This window comes from Ambystoma mexicanum, unplaced genomic scaffold, assembly GCF_040938575.1.
Source record: "Ambystoma mexicanum isolate Mex_15411 unplaced genomic scaffold, UKY_AmexF1_1 Mex_scaf1, whole genome shotgun sequence".
NCBI lineage: Eukaryota > Metazoa > Chordata > Amphibia > Caudata > Ambystomatidae > Ambystoma > Ambystoma mexicanum.
The window spans coordinates 3,849,037-3,855,187 of NW_027182324.1; positions in this window are offsets into that span (position 1 = coordinate 3,849,037).

Consider the following 6,151-nt stretch of genomic DNA (forward strand, 5'->3'; position numbering starts at 1 on the left):
TTCACCCACTTACGGATTTGAATGTTTTGCCACATTCATGAGTGCAAACTTGCTCCCCAGTAAATACGAACATGTGCTCCTCAATGCACACACTGGGCAATGCAGTCCACTCTAAATCGACGATTAATGACATGCTCGTTTTGTGCAATGGAGTTTCAGTCAATTGGAAAACATTTTGAAAAGTTATATTGCAACAGAAGCCCAGCCTTAAAAAAGTGGATTTCACTTCTAAATGATTACACGAGGAAGGAAAGGAGACCAGATGCAAAAAAGGTGCTGTGGCTTAGTTGGTTAAAGCGCCTGTCTAGTAAACAGGAGATCCTGAGTTAGAATCTCAGCAGCGCATGTCTGCTTTTTTTCGACCAATCTGTCTCCCCAATATTAAAACTTTGTACAAAGATTGCTATTTCATGCTATTTAGAAGCACAGTCAGGCTTGATATGTTGGCAAAGCATCCAAGAACTCTGGACTCCACTACCTTAGAGTCATATTGCCCAAGGTTGCGATGCCATCAGAAATAGCACATATTAGAATGAGCAATTCATATTTCCTGCTTAATTTTTTGTAAAAGAAGCAAAGGTACGCCTGAACAGGGACTTGAACCCTGGACCCTCAGATTAAAAGTCTGATGCTCTACCGACTGAGCTATCCAGTCACAGGGATCACTGCCCATTTGAAACTTGATTTTCACTCTACAGCACCTCCATACATGGCTACCTCACTGGTCAATAAAGGAAATGAATTACTAGTGCATTACACACATTTTGACACTGGAGACATAACTTTTTTCAGTCATTCCGTATCCAGATATAGAGATTTGCAGCATCTAGGACTTTAATGTTCACCCACTTACGGATTTGAATGTTTTGCCACATTCATGAGTGCAAACTTGCTCCCCAGTAAAGACGAACATGTGCTCCTCAATGCACACACTGGGCAATGCAGTCCACTCTAAATCGACGATTAATGACATGCTCGTTTTGTGCAATGGAGTTTCAGTCAATTGGAAAACATTTTGAAAAGTTATATTGCAACAGAAGCCCAGCCTTAAAAAAGTGGATTTCACTTCTGATTGATTACATGAGGAAGGAAAGGAGACCAGATGCAAAAAAGGGGCTGTGGCTTAGTTGGTTAAAGCGCCTGTCTAGTAAACAGGAGATCCTGAGTTCGAATCTCAGCAGCGCCTGTCTGCTTTTTTTTCGACCAATCTGTCTCCCCAATATTAAAACTTTGTACAAAGATTGCTATTTCATGCTATTTAGAAGCACAGTCAGGCTTGAAATGTTGGCAAAGCATCCAAGAACTCTGGACTCCACTACCTTAGAGTCATATTGCCCAAGGTTGCGATGCCATCAGAAACAGCACATATTAGAATGAGCAATTCATATTTCCTGCTTAATTTTTTGTAAAAGAAGCAAAGGTACGCCTGAACAGGGACTTGAACCCTGGACCCTCAGATTAAAAGTCTGATGCTCTACCGACTGAGCTATCCAGGCACAGGGATCACTGCCCATTTGAAACTTGATTTTCACTCTACAGCACCTCCATACATGGCTACCTCACTGGTCAATAAAGGAAATGAATTACTAGTGCATTACACACATTTCGACACTGGAGACATAACTTTTTTCAGTCATTCCGTATCCAGATATAGAGATTTGCAGCATCTAGGACTTTAATGTTCACCCACTTACGGATTTGAATGTTTTGCCACATTCATGAGTGCAAACTTGCTCCCCAGTAAATACGAACATGTGCTCCTCAATGCACACACTGGGCAATGCAGTCCACTCTAAATCGACGATTAATGACATGCTCGTTTTGTGCAATGGAGTTTCAGTCAATTGGAAAACATTTTGAAAAGTTATATTGCAACAGAAGCCCAGCCTTAAAAAAGTGGATTTCACTTCTAAATGATTACATGAGGAAGGAAAGGAGACCAGATGCAAAAAAGGTGCTGTGGCTTAGTTGGTTAAAGCGCCTGTCTAGTAAACAGGAGATCCTGAGTTAGAATCTCAGCAGCGCCTGTCTGCTTTTTTTCGACCAATCTGTCTCCCCAATATTAAAACTTTGTACAAAGATTGCTATTTCATGCTATTTAGAAGCACAGTCAGGCTTGATATGTTGGCAAAGCATCCAAGAACTCTGGACTCCACTACCTTAGAGTCATATTGCCCAAGGTTGCGATGCCATCAGAAATAGCACATATTAGAATGAGCAATTCATATTTCCTGCTTAATTTTTTGTAAAAGAAGCAAAGGTACGCCTGAACAGGGACTTGAACCCTGGACCCTCAGATTAAAAGTCTGATGCTCTACCGACTGAGCTATCCATGCACATGAATCACTGCCATTTGAAACTTGATTTTCACTCTACAGCACCTCCATACATGGCTACCTCACTGGTCAATAAAGGAAATGAATTACTAGTGCATTACACACATTTTGACACTGGAGACATAACTTTTTTCAGTCATTCCGTATCCAGATATAGAGATTTGCAGCATCTAGGACTTTAATGTTCACCCACTTACGGATTTGAATGTTTTGCCACATTCATGAGTGCAAACTTGCTCCCCAGTAAAGACGAACATGTGCTCCTCAATGCACACACTGGGCAATGCAGTCCACTCTAAATCGACGATTAATGACATGCTCGTTTTGTGCAATGGAGTTTCAGTCAATTGGAAAACATTTTGAAAAGTTATATTGCAACAGAAGCCCAGCCTTAAAAAAGTGGATTTCACTTCTAAATGATTACATGAGGAAGGAAAGGAGACCAGATGCAAAAAAGGTGCTGTGGCTTAGTTGGTTAAAGCGCCTGTCTAGTAAACAGGAGATCCTGAGTTAGAATCTCAGCAGCGCCTGTCTGCTTTTTTTCGACCAATCTGTCTCCCCAATATTAAAACTTTGTACAAAGATTGCTATTTCATGCTATTTAGAAGCACAGTCAGGCTTGATATGTTGGCAAAGCATCCAAGAACTCTGGACTCCACTACCTTAGAGTCATATTGCCCAAGGTTGCGATGCCATCAGAAATAGCACATATTAGAATGAGCAATTCATATTTCCTGCTTAATTTTTTGTAAAAGAAGCAAAGGTACGCCTGAACAGGGACTTGAACCCTGGACCCTCAGATTAAAAGTCTGATGCTCTACCGACTGAGCTATCCATGCACATGAATCACTGCCATTTGAAACTTGATTTTCACTCTACAGCACCTCCATACATGGCTACCTCACTGGTCAATAAAGGAAATGAATTACTAGTGCATTACACACATTTTGACACTGGAGACATAACTTTTTTCAGTCATTCCGTATCCAGATATAGAGATTTGCAGCATCTAGGACTTTAATGTTCACCCACTTACGGATTTGAATGTTTTGCCACATTCATGAGTGCAAACTTGCTCCCCAGTAAAGACGAACATGTGCTCCTCAATGCACACACTGGGCAATGCAGTCCACTCTAAATCGACGATTAATGACATGCTCGTTTTGTGCAATGGAGTTTCAGTCAATTGGAAAACATTTTGAAAATTTATATTGCAACAGAAGCCCAGCCTTAAAAAAGTGGATTTCACTTCTGATTGATTACATGAGGAAGGAAAGGAGACCAGATGCAAAAAAGGGGCTGTGGCTTAGTTGGTTAAAGCGCCTGTCTAGTAAACAGGAGATCCTGAGTTCGAATCTCAGCAGCGCCTGTCTGCTTTTTTTTCGACCAATCTGTCTCCCCAATATTAAAACTTTGTACAAAGATTGCTATTTCATGCTATTTAGAAGCACAGTCAGGCTTGAAATGTTGGCAAAGCATCCAAGAACTCTGGACTCCACTACCTTAGAGTCATATTGCCCAAGGTTGCGATGCCATCAGAAACAGCACATATTAGAATGAGCAATTCATATTTCCTGCTTAATTTTTTGTAAAAGAAGCAAAGGTACGCCTGAACAGGGACATGAACCCTGGACCCTCAGATTAAAAGTCTGATGCTCTACCGACTGAGCTATCCAGGCACAGGGATCACTGCCCATTTGAAACTTGATTTTCACTCTACAGCACCTCCATACATGGCTACCTCACTGGTCAATAAAGGAAATGAATTACTAGTGCATTACACACATTTTGACACTGGAGACATAACTTTTTTCAGTCATTCCGTATCCAGATATAGAGATTTGCAGCATCTAGGACTTTAATGTTCACCCACTTACGGATTTGAATGTTTTGCCACATTCATGAGTGCAAACTTGCTCCCCAGTAAATACGAACATGTGCTCCTCAATGCACACACTGGGCAATGCAGTCCACTCTAAATCGACGATTAATGACATGCTCGTTTTGTGCAATGGAGTTTCAGTCAATTGGAAAACATTTTGAAAAGTTATATTGCAACAGAAGCCCAGCCTTAAAAAAGTGGATTTCACTTCTAAATGATTACATGAGGAAGGAAAGGAGACCAGATGCAAAAAAGGTGCTGTGGCTTAGTTGGTTAAAGCGCCTGTCTAGTAAACAGGAGATCCTGAGTTAGAATCTCAGCAGCGCCTGTCTGCTTTTTTTCGACCAATCTGTCTCCCCAATATTAAAACTTTGTACAAAGATTGCTATTTCATGCTATTTAGAAGCACAGTCAGGCTTGATATGTTGGCAAAGCATCCAAGAACTCTGGACTCCACTACCTTAGAGTCATATTGCCCAAGGTTGCGATGCCATCAGAAATAGCACATATTAGAATGAGCAATTCATATTTCCTGCTTAATTTTTTGTAAAAGAAGCAAAGGTACGCCTGAACAGGGACTTGAACCCTGGACCCTCAGATTAAAAGTCTGATGCTCTACCGACTGAGCTATCCATGCACATGGACCACTGCCATTTGAAACTTGATTTTCACTCTACAGCACCTCCATACATGGCTACCTCACTGGTCAATAAAGGAAATGAATTACTAGTGCATTACACACATTTTGACACTGGAGACATAACTTTTTTCAGTCATTCCGTATCCAGATATAGAGATTTGCAGCATCTAGGACTTTAATGTTCACCCACTTACGGATTTGAATGTTTTGCCACATTCATGAGTGCAAACTTGCTCCCCAGTAAATACGAACATGTGCTCCTCAATGCACACACTGGGCAATGCAGTCCACTCTAAATCGACGATTAATGACATGCTCGTTTTGTGCAATGGAGTTTCAGTCAATTGGAAAACATTTTGAAAAGTTATATTGCAACAGAAGCCCAGCCTTAAAAAAGTGGATTTCACTTCTAAATGATTACACGAGGAAGGAAAGGAGACCAGATGCAAAAAAGGTGCTGTGGCTTAGTTGGTTAAAGCGCCTGTCTAGTAAACAGGAGATCCTGAGTTAGAATCTCAGCAGCGCATGTCTGCTTTTTTTCGACCAATCTGTCTCCCCAATATTAAAACTTTGTACAAAGATTGCTATTTCATGCTATTTAGAAGCACAGTCAGGCTTGATATGTTGGCAAAGCATCCAAGAACTCTGGACTCCACTACCTTAGAGTCATATTGCCCAAGGTTGCGATGCCATCAGAAATAGCACATATTAGAATGAGCAATTCATATTTCCTGCTTAATTTTTTGTAAAAGAAGCAAAGGTACGCCTGAACAGGGACTTGAACCCTGGACCCTCAGATTAAAAGTCTGATGCTCTACCGACTGAGCTATCCAGTCACAGGGATCACTGCCCATTTGAAACTTGATTTTCACTCTACAGCACCTCCATACATGGCTACCTCACTGGTCAATAAAGGAAATGAATTACTAGTGCATTACACACATTTTGACACTGGAGACATAACTTTTTTCAGTCATTCCGTATCCAGATATAGAGATTTGCAGCATCTAGGACTTTAATGTTCACCCACTTACGGATTTGAATGTTTTGCCACATTCATGAGTGCAAACTTGCTCCCCAGTAAAGACGAACATGTGCTCCTCAATGCACACACTGGGCAATGCAGTCCACTCTAAATCGACGATTAATGACATGCTCGTTTTGTGCAATGGAGTTTCAGTCAATTGGAAAACATTTTGAAAAGTTATATTGCAACAGAAGCCCAGCCTTAAAAAAGTGGATTTCACTTCTGATTGATTACATGAGGAAGGAAAGGAGACCAGATGCAAAAAA